Source organism: Podarcis liolepis, assembly GCF_965112155.1.
Source record: "Podarcis liolepis genome assembly, chromosome: 11".
NCBI classification, from domain to species: domain Eukaryota; kingdom Metazoa; phylum Chordata; class Lepidosauria; order Squamata; family Lacertidae; genus Podarcis; species Podarcis liolepis.
Genome location: NC_139565.1, coordinates 63,299,867 through 63,314,809, shown reverse-complemented (window position 1 = coordinate 63,314,809; position 14,943 = coordinate 63,299,867).

Below are 14,943 nucleotides of genomic sequence, written 5' to 3'. Positions count from 1 at the left end.
GCAGGGAGATCACCTGCTGGTGACAATGGGAAATGGCAGAGAGGTTGCACAAATGGGAAACAGCACTTTCGGACCTGCAGTTTTTAAAAAAGAGGTCGCCTTTTGTGAAGCCCAAAGCCAGTTCTCAACAGCAGGGGCGGCAGGAGGCGGGGGCTAGCAATCTGCCTTGATGCAATTTCATTGCAGAGTTTTAAAAGAAAATCTACAGCAGAATTTAGTGGCGCATGGACACTGTGATCTGAGCCAGAGCTCAGCCTTGGATCACTAAAAGGGAGGTATTAAAATTCATTTGAATTAAAGTGTGTGAGAGAGGCAGGGTGGAGAGGGAGAGAGAGGGAGAGAGACTTTGCTAGAACTGTTTCAGGACATTATGAATTATATTTTGCAAGGATAAAGAAGAGTGCAGAGCTGGTGGATTAAATTGCAGAACTGGCCAATCCATTCCCTTCTGCCCATGTGTGGCATTGTAAGGAAGCTGAGATTGTAGGACAGCCGCCCATGAACACAGGAGCAGTTATTTTATTTTATTTTTGTATTTCATAACAGTTATACACCGTTTGATTGGTGGGGAGGGGGACCCAACCCTTGAAGTGGGTTAAGGCAATGAAGTGATCAACAAGAAAAATAAGCAACAATGATTTAAAGCTTCCAGAAAGTTAAAACAACCACAGACTAAAGCTCATGTCTACCTTCTAAACATCTGGGTAAGGTAAAGGTAAAGGGACCCCTGACCATTAGGTCCAGTCGTGGCCAACTCTGGGGTTGCGCGCTCATCTCGCTCTATAGGCCGAGGGAGCCGGCGTACAGCTTCGGGTCATGTGGCCAGCATGACTAAGCCGCTTTTGGCGAACCAGAGCAGTGCACGGAAATGCCGTTTACCTTCCCGCCGGAGTGGTACCTATTTATCTACTTGCACTTTGACGTGCTTTTGAACTGCTAGGCTGGCAGGAGCAGAGACCGAGCAACGGGAGCTCACCCCGTCGCTGGGATTCGAACCGCCAACCTTCTGATCTGCAAGTCCTAGGCTCTGTGGTTTAACCCACAGCGCCACCCGCGTCCCTAAACATCTGGTAGGCTTGTCTAAACAAAACTGTTTTTAGCAGATGCTGGAAAAGAGTACAGGGAAGGTGTCTGGTATCAATACGCAGGGGGTTCCAAAGTGCCACACTAAAAGATCGAGTTCTCACAAGCACAGAACTCCCTGTTAGGTCGCTGCCAGTTGGTGGCTGAGTGTGCATTTATTGGGTAAGGTGCTGCAAAACACAGAAATAGTCTCCAGGGGCTTCTAGTGAGTGCGTGCTTCTGGTTCTTTTTCCTCTACTCTGCTCATTTTTTCAGATTTTCTATATTCTAATAAACTCCTGTTCCTCCCATTATATTTTACAGCTCTCTCAAAAAGACTATTACACTACAGCAAAATGTTGCATATCAGTGAGGAATCCGCTTCACTGATAATATATCAACGGGCAGAATGCACAGAGAGACAGCCTCAACCAAACGACTTGCACATTAATGATTTCTAAAACGCACAAGTCAAAAAATGTGAAATAAACTCATAACATCAGAGACAGGCTGCGGCTGCAATCCTAACCCTTCTTCCCTGCAAATGAGCCCCATCAAATTCAGTAGGACTTGCTTCCGAGTAGACATGGTTAGGATTGCGGGCTCAGTCGGGCTTGAGGTATAAACTGCTGAAATCAAGGGGTCTACTTTGAGCATGAATACACCTGGCTCTAATCCATGGTGGATATATAAAACTCGAAGTTCTCCTCTTTGGAAAATCAGAATCCCTTTTCAGATGCTCATTAGGTGTCAAATGGAGGAAGGTGATAGGAACTGGGCTATATATAGCCTGGCTCTAACTCTGTGATAGAATCATGTTGTTGTTGTTTAGTCGTTTAGTCGTGTCCGACTCTTCGTGACCCCATGGACCGGAGCACGCCAGGCCCTCCTGTCTTCCACTCCCTCCCGCAGTTTGGTCAAACTCACACCGGTAGCTTCGAGAACACTGTCCCACCAGCTCGTCCTCTGTCATCCCCTTCTCCTTGTGCCCTCCATCTTTCCCAACATCAGGGTCTTTTCCAGGGAGTCTCCTCTTCTCATGAGGTGGCCAAAGTCTTGGAGCCTCAGCTTCAGGATCTGTCCTTCCAGTGAGCACTCAGGGCTGATTTCCTTCAGAATGGAGAGGTTTGATCTTCTTGCAGTCCATGGGACTCTCAAGAGTCTCCTCCAGCACCAGAATTCAAAAGCATCCATTCTTTGGCGATCAGCCTTCTTTATGGTCCAGCTCTCACTTCCATACATCACTACTGGGAAAACCATAGCTTTAACTATATGGGCCTTTGTTGGCAAGGTAGAATCATAGTGTCATAAAATTGCAGAATCAGAAGGGACCCTGAGGGTCATCTAGTCCAACCCCCTGCAATGCAGGAATCTCAACTAAAGCATCCGTGACAGATGGCCACCCAACCTCTGCTTAAAAACATCCAACAAAGGAGTCCACAACCTCCCAAGGGAGACTATTCCACTGTCAATTGGCTCTTACTGTCAGAATGTTCTTCATGAAGTTTAGTTGGAATCTCCTTTCCTGTAACTTGAATCTATTGGTTTGGGTCTGACCTTCCAGAGCAGGAAAAGACAAACTTGTTCCCTCTTCCATGTGAGAGCCCTTGAAGTTGTCCTGAGACCCTTCCAATTCTTCGGCTCCTGGGATTTTTTTTTTTTTATGAAAATCGCTTTTAATAGCGCTATGCGGTTTTTACTATCTGCATTTGAATAGATTTGTATTTTATGCAGTTTTAATTCCATTAGAGTTTAATCATTTTTAACCATTATCCTTTCTATGCTTTTTGTATTTTTCTAGGTGTTGTTTCAATTTGTATAAGCCGCCTTGAGTCTGGGGGGGAAAGCAGGTTATAAATAAAAATAAAATAATCATAATCCCTGAAGAGTGCAGAACAGCTAACAAAGGGGAATAGTGTGTGGATGGCCCAGTATAAATCCCCAGCTAGCGTACTCCTGTTGCATCAACGAGTCATTGCAGAATACAAATTGGAAGGAAACGGAGAAACCTGCAGCAGTCTGGAGGATCCCCATCTTGCTTAGCAGCTGAACAAAAAGGAAATCAAGTCTCGGGCGCACGTAGCCCAGAAGTGGCATATTAATTCAAATTGCATCAAATTTATGGGTTGTGACGGACCTCCAGCTGAGATAATGATTGCATTGTAAATAAATAAACCAAAGGATGCGCAATTCAGGAGCCTTTCGCTCCAATTGCTCTTTACTTAACAGCCGTTGATTGCCATCTGGAACAAGCACAAATCTTCTCCTGCTTCAGGTGCTCAGGGGAACAGGTGAGGGTCCAAGCCGGGTGCATCAGCCCCGCCCACAACATACCTGTACCTGCTGGTCCCACCCCCAGCATGAAGGACCGCAGTGTGATCCACCACATTCAACTGAATGAGGTTTGAATCCACCTTGGGTCAGGGATTCTGACTGCAGGAAGGAGTCTAACCACAGTGGCTTGCCTGCAAGAATCTCCATTCTAATAACAACAACAACAACAACAACAACAACAACAACAACAACAACAATAATAATAATAATAATAATAATTTATTATTTGTACCCCGTCCATCTGGCTGGGTTTCCCCAGCCACTCTGGGCGGCTTCCAACAGCATACTAAAATACAATAACCTATTAAACATTAAAAGCTTCCCTAAGCTTGTTTTTCTGTTTGACATCTGGTGGGAGGGTGTTCCACAGGGCGGGTGCCACCACCGAGAAGGCTCTTTGCTTGGTTCCCTGTAGGTTTGCTTCTCGCAGGGAGGGAACCGCCAGAAGGCCCTCTGCACTAGACCTCAGCATCCTGGCAGAACGATGGGGGTGGAGGCGCTCCTTCAGGTATACTGGGCCGAGGCTGTTTAGGGCTTTAAAGTTCAGCATCAACACTTTGAATTGTGCTAGGAAACATACTAGGAGCCAATGTAGGTCTTTCAAGACTGGTGTTATGTGGTCTCAGCTGCCGCTCCCAGTCACCAGTCTAGCTGCCGCATTCTGGATTAGTTGTAGTTTCCGGGTCACCTTCAAAGGTAGCCCCACGTAGAATGCATTGCAGTAGTCCAAGGAGATTCAATATGAATTCATTAAAGGGGCCGGGGGGGGTGTTGCATGTGCAAAGACTGCCTTGCTTTAAACACCAGTGCATTCTTCCGAAAGCCTGAGGGAGCTCTAGAAGCCCCTGCTTCCGACACTTTCCAATGTGGTCACAAATATCTTTATTTCCTTTCCATATAAACTGCTCTGCAGAGACCTAATGAGGCAAGGAGGGTGATAGGCGTATCCAGTGGTGCTCTGCATGCTTGATCTTTCCATGGCTCTACATCCTCCAGATGTTGCTGGACTACAAATCCCATCACCATTGGCCCTGCTGCCTGAAAAGGCTGATGGGAGTTGGAGTCCAGCCGCCAGCTGAGATGCCCAAACACCACCCAAACCATTGCCGTTTTAATTAGTGAAAAAGTAAGCAGATTCTCTTTTGCAGCTGTCACTTGATATTGCAATTATCAGAGGAATCAGGCGTTGCAGATAGGCCTCACAACTGGTAGAAGTTAACTCAAAGAGGAACTCTAGGATCAGAATTCTGAGTCGGTTGCGCCAGATTCAGCAAATTTGAATTCCAATGTTGATTCATCTATTCCGTCTCCATCACTGCTCTGCCAGTTTTTGCTCCTCCATTGAGTTAGTCACAGACTCAAGACCTCTTTGTCAGCTCCACATTCAACCACCTTCCTCCTGAATTCTCCAACAGCCGCCATCTGCATAATCCTTGTCCTAAATCACAGCCCAACAACCACAGTGCTCGTTAGCTGCTGTTTAATTAAGCAATATGGATCCTGCCTTGATATTTACAATTCCACTCGCTCTGATTGATTGGTGAAAATGTCTCATTTTTAAATACGGCAGCCATAAAGTTTAATACCGCTTGACTTATTGCAAGTTTCATTTACCGCTCCAGATGCCAATCCGGCCCAACCCAAAGCTAGGAGCCGCTGGCCTATTAAATCAACGCTAACTGTGCGTGCAGAAATAGATGATGAGCTTCATTACAACCTGTTTGCTGGGCAATTATTGAGATCTGGATTTACACACTCGTGCAAATCCAACACTTCTTCTCCTGGACTCCGGCAAAGAGGCGGGAGAGGAACATGTGAGGAAAACATTTCATGCAGACCACTGCAAGGTTCTCACACTCCGCTTCCAAAATTGTGGACAACTCTTTTTCAAAACGCTCAAGATCTATGTAATTACCTAGACAAGGTGCCCATCCTAGAAACAAGGTTATTTGTGGTTCTGGGAAGGCTGAAGATCTTCAACAGCCAGGGATGAAAGGGAGTTGAAGGGCTGGAACATCTGCAAAGCCAAAGGTTCCACGATGGTAGAGCTTTTTGTGAGAGATGGTGGCATAGAGGCAGTGATGGCCAACATGGAAGGCTTTCAAAGATTAGAAAATTCATGAAGATGGCTATTGATAGCTACTAATCAGAATGGCTCTGCTCTGCCTCTGTAGCTTCTGAATCCAAGTTACTGGAAACCACAGGAGGGTTGTTGTTGTTGTTTAGTCGTTTAGTTATGTCCGACTCTTCGTGACCCCCTGGACCAGAGCACGCCAGGCACTCCTGTCTCCCACTGCCTCCTGCAGTTTGGTCAAACTCATGTTGGCAGCTTCGAGAACACTGTCCAACCACCTCGTCCTCCGTTGTCCCCTTCTCCTTGTGCCCTCCATCTTTCCCAACATCAGGGTCTTTTACAGAGAGTCTTCTCTTCTCATGAGGCGGCCAAAGTATTGGAGCCTCAGCTTCAGGATCTGTCCTTCCAGTGAGCACTCAGGGCTGATTTCCTTCAGAATGGATACGTTTGATCTTCTTGCAGTCCATGGGACTCTCAAGAGTCTCCTCCAGCACCAGAATTCAAAAGCATCCATTCTTCGGCGATCAGCCTTCTTCATGGTCCAGCTCTCACTTCCATGTATCACTACTGGGAAAACCATAGCTTTAACCTTACGGACCTTGGTCGGCAAGGTGATAGGTCTTGAACTCAAATCCTGCTTGCATGGCATCCGGTTGGCCACTGTGAGAACAGGCTGCTGGACTAGATGGGCCATTGGCCTGATCCAGCCTCAGGGCTCTCCTCATGTTCTGCTTTGCATGCAGAAGATCCCAGGCTCATTCTCCAACACCTCTAGGTGGGGCTGGTAAGGACCCCATCCGAAACCCTAGAGAGCTGCTGCCAGTCAGTGTGGACAGTACTAAGCTAGATTATGGTTACCAGATGTCCCCGTTTCCCGGGAACAGTCCCTGGATTTACAAATCTGTCCCCGGACAAAATCCGTCCCCCGATTTCATTTAATGTCCCCGGATTTATATTTTAAATGTTGTAGATTTATTAGTAGGGAATGAATTTTGCGTGATTGGTTCAACGGCACAAGACACAACATATGGGGACTTAAGGCGAGGCAAAATGGCAGGCGACGGCAGCGAGCAGCTCCTGAAGCCAGCCAGAGCCAACTGCACTACCAGGTTGTCTCCGGGCTGCTGAGACTGCCACTGCCAAGGGGGAACCAGGGACGACCAGTGCATCAACTGAGGGAACTGCTGACCCCCCCCACCCAAATTGAGCAGGGAACAAGAGTGCCTGGCCATCCGGCCGACTGCCCAGCAGCACTCCAGGGCCAGGAAAACCCCAGAGCTAATGCAGGGATAAGGAGGAGAGGAGAAGGAGAAGGAAGAGAGAGGAAGAGGAAGAGGAAGGAGAAAAAAGACCTTGCTGCGCTGCCACTGCCACCACTGGGAAGACGTAGGAGAGCACCGGGAGAGCAAGGACACGTGGCCAAGCCCAGGCCTGACCTGAGCCTACTCCACGGCAGCTAGCACTCCAAGAGAGCAGGCCGAGAGGAAGGCCACAGGACAGAGGAGACCACAGAAGAGAAGATATTACTTCTTAATTTTTTTAAGAGTTTGGATTTGATATCCCGCTTTATCACTACCCGAAGGAGTTTCAAAGCAGCTAACAATCTCCTTTCCCTTCCTCTCCCACAACACTCTGTGAGGTGAGTGGGGCTGAGAGACTTCAGAGAAGTGTGACTGGCCCAAGGTCACCCAGCAGCTGCATGTGGAGGAGCAGAGACGCGAACCCGGTTCACCAGATTACGAGCCTACCACTCTTAACCACTACACCACACTGACTCTCCAATGTTTTAAAAAAATACTCTCCTGTAGTTAAAAAAATAACTTTTAATAACTTTCTTTTCTCTTTGCAAAAAAAAAAAAAGTTTCCCTGGATTCTTTGAAAAAAAATATGGTAACCTTAAGCTAGATGGACCTGTGTTCTGCTGACTCAACATGACACGGGTCTGGGATAGGTCAGTCTACTGAGACTCTTCATCACAGGGCTGGAGGTTCAAACCCCACGTTGGGCAAAAGATTCCTGCATTGCAGGGGGTTGGACTAGATGGCACTCACGGTCCCTTCCAACTCTACTGTGCTGGTCCCGTGGGTTTCCGTGAGGCATGGTCCGAGTCCAGTCCGAGGTCAAGGGTGCGGTATGGAGGCTGTCCGTCAAGGCTGAAGCGGGGTCCAAGGCAAGGAGCCGGGTGGGGTCAGGAACTCCGGCAGAAGAGCAGGACAGGGTGCAGGCAGGAACAGGTTACCAACAACGTTGCTCCCGCAACTTGGGACTGGGCTGGCTGACTTTTATCTGCCCCGAGGCACAGGGCGGCCCCGGTCCACAGGTGACTCGCCTCTCCTGGCCTGGAGGCAAGCACTCCTCCAGCAGGAACTTAGTTTCCTCCACCTCTCTGACCTGAACCTCTGCAGCTCAGGAGAGGCTGGAGGGTACCAGACCCAGGGGCAACCTCAGCTTCCTCTGACAGGGCTGAGAGTGGAGCACCTGCAGGCAATGGGTCCTCCATCACCTCAGGGGCCAGAGCAGACTCAGCTGGTGCCTGCACCTGAGGACCCAGCACAGGTGAGGGCCCTTCAGGTTCAAGCCCCAGCCCTGGCTCAGCTGGTCCTGGAGGCGGGGACTCCTGTGCAGGCTGGGATTCCTCAGGTTCAGCCTCTGAATCCGATTCCCAGGCCATCACATCTACAGTTCTATGACACAATATTTTTGTCTGTGCCCTACTCCACAAGTTGGCCGAATGTATGAAGAGGGGCAATCGAAAAGTGCCCAACGTCTTCCCAAGAGACAAAACGTTAAGCAGGGGAAGTCAACAGAAAATGCAACTAGCCGGAGCAGAGGTAACTGAGGTTGCAAAAGAAAGGCGGCTTGGTGTTAGGAAGTTTTAAAAGGCTCTTCGGATTAAAGAGTGGCGTAAGTGGACCACTCTATTAGAGAGGAAGAGATATTTGCATCTACCACATAAAAGCCTTCGTATTATGAACGCCAATGTTAATCTGCTGCTTAATAATATAAGTTCAGCCATAATATATTCAGTCTTTTTTCAATCTTCTAAAGCCTAATTAAAACGAGCTGCCACACCAGGAGATGAACTCAATTACTGTCCAGTGGTATGTAAGCTTCAGAGACTTATTTCCAAAGCTCTCTGATGACCGTGTAATTTGTTAACAAGAAAACAAGGCAGAGCGCTTCAGGATGATGCCGGGGAGTCTCATGGCACAGGTGCCTGCGGAGGTTGGGTTACTACTTGGCCCTGGAGACACCTGGAAGGGGCAGAACTTGCAAGCCCTGGGCTGAAAAAGCCACAGTCCAAAAACTCACAAGCAAAACCAGACTGGTCTAGGGACTGATGACGGAAGACTCATTCTCTGATCGGTAACACAATCTGACTTTGTTCGGCAACACAAAAGATCATGCTCACTTGGTCTCAACACAACCCACAAGCCTAACGATGTAAGTAGAGCCTAGTGGATCAGGCCCATGGCCCATCTGGTCCAGCATTCTGTTCCTACAGTGGCCAATTGGAGAAACCCACCATAGGATCTGAGCAACTGGTATTCAGAAGCACAGCTGCTGAACTGTGGAGGGCAAGCAGAGCTATCCTAGCTAGCAACCTTTGATAGCCCTCTCCTCCTCCAGGAACTTGTCCAATCCTCTTTTAAAGTGGGAGCAAGTTCCATAGTTTAACTATGTGCTGCATGGCGGAGCTTTCTTTTAGCTATCCTAAATCTTCCAATATTCAGCTTCACTGAATGTTCATGGGTCCCATCACTCCAGAGGACAAGTGTGCTGGGCCCGGGGGTTAACCTGAGCAACGCGGTCCAGGTCCGGTCCCAAATCCAAAGGTTCTGCTAGGAGTCAGTCTGACGGGGCCAAGGCAGGACACGAGGCAGGAAACCAGGCAAGGACAGGTACAGGATCTCAGGCAGGATCTGGCATACAGCAATGTTGCTCCTGCAACCTGGGGCATGGTCCGACAGCCTTTTATCTTTGTTGGGGTAACGGCCGGTCCTGATCCCCCAACGACTCACCTCCCTGTTTTTCCCAAAGGCGAGCACTCCTTCTGTGAGTACTCAGGTCTCTCCTTCTCTCAGACCTGGGTCTCTGCAGCTCGGGAGACATCGGTGGGTTACTAGACCCAGGGGCCGCCTCAGCCTCCCCTGACCCAACCGGTAGTGGAGCAGCTGTAAGTGATGGCCCAGCCGGAGGCAACGAGGTCATTTCCACATCTGGAGCCAGGGCAGGCTCAGGCCCCTGACTCAGCCCAGCTGGTGCTTGTTGCAGGGGAACCTGTGCAGACTGGGACTCTTCAGGATCAGGCCCCAGACTTGGTTCAGATGATGCCTGAGGCAAAGGATCTGGTGCGGACTGAGATTCCTCCAGTTCTGAGTCCAAGCCTGAGTCCCAGGCCATCACACCAAGGCTAGAATGAACAAGTAGAAGTGAGATGGTCAAAGGTCTGGAAACCAAGCCTGATGAGGAACAGTTGAGGGAGTTGGGTATCTTTAGCCTGGAAAAGCAGAGACTGAGATGTGATAGGCATCTTCAGATATCACATGGAAGATGGAGCAAGCTTGTTTTCTCCTGGTCTGGAGGGGAAGACCCAAATCAAAGACTTCAAGTTACAAGAAAGAAGATTGCAACTCAACATCAGGAAGAACTTTCTGATGGTAAGACCTGTTTGACAGCGGAACAGACTCTCTCCCAAGGTGGCCGGCTCTCCTTCAGTGGAGGTTTGTAAGCAGAGGCTGGCTGGCCATCTGTCATGGGAGCTTTAGCTGAGACTCCCGAGTTGCAGGTGGCTGGACTACATGATCCTTGGGAACCCTTCCAACTCTGCAGTTCTGAGATTTTATTACTTAAAATGGCAAGAAAACAGACTTCAGACGAACACAAGTGGGGACTGGACATCCTTTAAAGTCCCTTCCAAATCTATGCTTCCAAAGGCGGTTTGCAGCTAGGGTAAATCAATATGGGACGACTCCAAAAGAAAAGCCATTGCTTCTAAGTAGGGGTGGGGAGACATTCGATTCAGTTTGCATTCAGTGACAAACCTACCTAATTTGCCCTTTTCCGAAACGACACAAAACCCAGCCCTCCTTTGAAATTTGCATTTCTCAGAATTTCACAACGCTGTTCTCCGGCCAAGTAATGTGCATATGCCAATAAATGCAAATATTAGTGAAAACAGCTTACAGAAATAGCTTATCGTTTGGGGAAATTGCTTTGCAAAACAAGTGTATACATTAGACAAACTTGTGTATTAGGAGAAATTCGCTGGTGGGTTTGCATAAACGTCTGGCTTTCTATTTTTTGGAAAAATTGCAAGCTGATGAGCAAAAGTGAACTGAACTTGGAGGAATGAGAAACAGGCAAATTTTGTGATTGTCCCTGCCAGCCTTCATCCAGGAGAATTCAGTCTCCCTTCCACCTGAAGAGCAAAAAAGGAAGCTGCCATCCCAGGTGCCCAAGCACTTCGCTGAGGTCAACCCTGGCGCAGCAAAATTTGGAAGAGTGAGCGACTGCTGCAAAGCATCTCCGTGGGGCAAAGAGGATGCAGCTGCTGGGCCAGGCCTATTCCAGGGAGCACATCTGCCAGGGAGAGGTGGTGGCTGGGGAGGCGAGGGTCCTTGCTCCAGCGCCAACTGGCCTGTGCTTCTTTCCTCCACACAGGGGAGAGGTACTTGGACGCAACAGCAGGAAGCATGCCTGGACTGCCTAGAGGCCCTTCCCAGCACAGCACAGGAGAAAAGGAGGGTTTGCAAGCCTCAATTTTTGCTCACTTGCCTGAGCCACAGGAGAGGGAGAAAGTAGTAGCAGCAGCCACAGCCCCCATCACTGACATTCAGCCGTCTCCCCAAACTGGCAAGCGGTGCCGCTGTGAATGTACATCCAGAACTCACTTTGCCATGGAGAATATTGCTTGGCATTTCCCTCGCTCGTCTATTGCCAACGTGGGAATTTGTAGTCGTGGAGTTGGCAGTATTTAGCTACCGGGGCTGTGAAGTGCTGCCCCCGCTCCTAAATTCGATCTGATCCTGGGTCCAATTCAGCAGCTCGGAGGAGCCCCAAAATGACCCGGGCCTCTCTTGCTGCAGAGGGTAGGATCTGAACCCATGGCTTCAAGTTAAAAGGGAAGGAGATTCCGACTAAACACCAGGAATAACTTTCTGATGGTAAAGAGCTGTTTGACAGCAAAACGGGCTCCTTTGGAGGGCGGAGGGCTCTCCTTCCTTGGAGGTTTTTAAGCAGAGGCTGGATGGCCATCTGTCATGGGTGCTTTAGCTGAGATTTCTGCATTGCAGGGGGTTGGACTAGATGACCCAAGGGTCCCTTTTCCAGCTCTACAATTTTATCATTCCAAGGCCAACCTGGATCTGGATCGCGCAAGGAACGTGCGGCCTAGGGAGAGTCCCAGGGGGCAGATAGAGAGGGCCAGAGGGCTGCATTCAAAATAAACAGGAAAACACCAGAAGTTGAGGAAAGAGAAGACTCGTCTCCCTCACCAAGGACCTTCAAATGTTAAAAGCAAACAGAAACCCTGTTCTGTTAAACAAAGAGCACGCTTCCGCGTGCCCTTTGAAAAGCTAACAGTGAGAGGACTCTGAGGGGGTCCTTTCAAAGGTTGGGTGCTGAAATGGAAGAAGCCCTCTTGCCCAATCCGTTCATTTCAAGCAGTCAAATCTCCACCTGTGGTTGTGGAGAGATGCAGACAGGGTAAGGAACTATTTGCACTCATCGTTTCCAGTCGGGAGCAAATTGCATTGCACTAAGACGCCATTTAGGGATGTGGGTGGCGCTGTGGGTCAAACCACAGAGCCTAGGACTTGCCAATCAGAAGGTCAGCGGTTCAAATCCCTGCGACAGGGTGAGCTCCCATTGCTCGGTACCTGCTCCTGCCAACCTAACAGTTCGAAAGCACACCAGTGCAAGTAGATAAGTACCGCTCTGGCGGGAAGGTAAACGGCGTTTCCGTGCGCTGCTCTGGTTCGCCAGAAGTGGCTTAGTCATGCTGGCCACATGACCCGGAAGCTGTACGCCGGCTCCCTCAGCCACTAAAGCAGGGGTCTGCAACCCGCGGCTCCGGAGCCGCATGTGGCTCTTTTACACCTTTGCCGCGGCTCCGGGGCGGATACTAGTGAGGGGAGGAGGCGCATTGTGTGCCCCGAGACTCCCACTGTGGCGGGCGCTGTACTGGCTGTGACGTCGCATGGGGGCGGTGCGTGCGTTAGTCACGCACCGTCCTGACGTCACCTTTCCGCCCGCTGTCAGATCGCGGCTCCGGAGATATATTTGTTTTAAATGTCGCAATGGTTTTGCGGCTCCCAGGTTTTTTTTTCCTTCGGAAACGGGTCCAAGTGGCTCTTTTTGTCTTAAAGGTTGCAGACCCCTGCACTAAAGCAAGATGAGCAGCGCAACCCCAGAGTCAGTCACGACTGGACCTAATGGTCAGGGGTCCCTTTACCCTTTAAGATGCCATTTGCTTCCTTCCTCCCTGCCTCCGGGACACAAACTAAACACAATAATGAAATCCTCGTTGTGGGGTTGGTGGAATTTTCACTGCTCGCAGCTAGAGAACAGAGAGGGGTTGTTGTTCTTTTTCTTTAAAAAGCACCTTTTCCTCCCTTCAGGACACTTTGGCGAGCCTCCTGGATCCCACTTCCATTGCTATCTGGTGATGGCAGTGAGAACGGAAAGACCTTAAGAGCAGACTCTGCCTTTCTTCGGAGGCGGCCAATGAAGATCATGTAGTGATCTGCTCACCTCGTGCAATTAGGAATCCTATTGAAAGCATGGTAGAAACCTTTCTCAGCTCAAGGGCCGCATTTCCTTACAGGCAACCTCTGAGGGGCCACATCCCACAGGTGGGCAGGGTGTGGGGTTTTCTCCTCCCTTCTGGAGCTTTTGGCAAATGATGCGTTGTTGTGGCGGCAGGTGGCTGTTGCAAGACACCAGTTGATGGAAACCGGTGGAGGGAAGGATGACTCTGGTGCTCAAATCCTGCTTGCAGATTGGGCAATGTGAGAACCGGACTGGACTAGACGGGCCATTGGCCTGATCCAGCAGGTGATCTTCTGGTGTTCTTAGCAGCTTATCAAATCAAAAGCAGTTTGATTCACTGCAGCAGTTTGACTCACATCTGGCAGAGCTCTTCTTCGGCTTGCACCCAGCGGTTCTGAGGACATCTCCAAGGTCAAATAAGGAATTGGTGGCTGAGCCAAGACCCACAGCCTTACGCACACACACACACACACACACACACACACACACACACACCCTCTAGTGTTTAAAGCCACAAAATGCCTCTCTGCACCCTGGGGCTGTTTTCGCACCAGGCATCTGTTTCCGCTTGGAAGCAGTAGGTCGGAGGCGGGTGCAGAATCTCAATTCCTCCGGGCGGCGTAAAGATTAATTACAAATGGGCCTTTAAAAATAAATTTGACAATTTAGATGCAGGAGGAGAGAGGGAAATAAAGCTGTGACTCCCATTAGGAACAAGATGACTCCTAAATACACTGTGTTAACAGCGTTCAGAAGCAGCCGAAATGTCGGCCTCCAGCCAGCTGCCTCGGGCGCGTGAGCAGGAGGAGGCCGGAGGCGGCGGCTGGAGTTGCGCGGAGGGCAGACGAGTGTGAAAATTAATTAGGCACCAGGGCTTTTGCTGGCGAGGCGGGAGGGGAAACAGGGCAAGCCTTCCTGGACTGGCTTCTGAGCCAAATGCCCGGTGCCGTCTCAAATGGCATGTCCAGGCCTAGAACAAGGGAAGGTGTGCAATGGCTGTGCAGCTGATCCTGCCAACACCATTTGCACATTCTGCTGCCTCTCAGCTGCCCCGTCCAACTTCGCTCAGTCAGAGGCCTAAGGAAATACCTGCCACAACAGGTTTGAGCAAGCTGGCCGGAGCAGACCCTTTGTGATGGCTCAGAACCGGAGGAGTCTTGGTCCACACCAGATCCTCTGCCTCTGCATCTGAACCGAGTCTGGGGCCTGATCCTGAAGAGTCCCAGTCTGCACAGGTTCCCCTGCAACAAGCACCAGCTGGGCCGAGTCAGGGGCCTGAGCCTGCCCTGGCTCCAGATGCGGGGATGACCTCGTGGCCTCCAGCTGGGCCATCACTTACAGCTGCTCCACTACCGGTTGGGTCAGGGGAGGCTGAGGCAGCCCCTGGGTCTGGTAACCCACCAATGTCTCCCGAGCTGGAGAGACTCAGGTCTGAGAGAAGGAGAGACCTGAGTACTCGCAGGAGTGCTCGCCTTCAGGCGAAACAGGGAGGTGAGTCGCCGGGGGATCAGGACCGGCCGCTACCCCGACAAAGATAAAAGGCTGTTGGACCCCGCCCCAGGTTGCGGGAGCAACATTGCTGCTTGCTGGAACCTGCCTGTTACCCTGTTCCTGACCTTGCCCGGTTTCCTGCCTGGTGTCCTGCCTTGGCCTTGTTGGACTGACTCCTTGTGGAATCCTTGGATTCAGGACCAGACCTG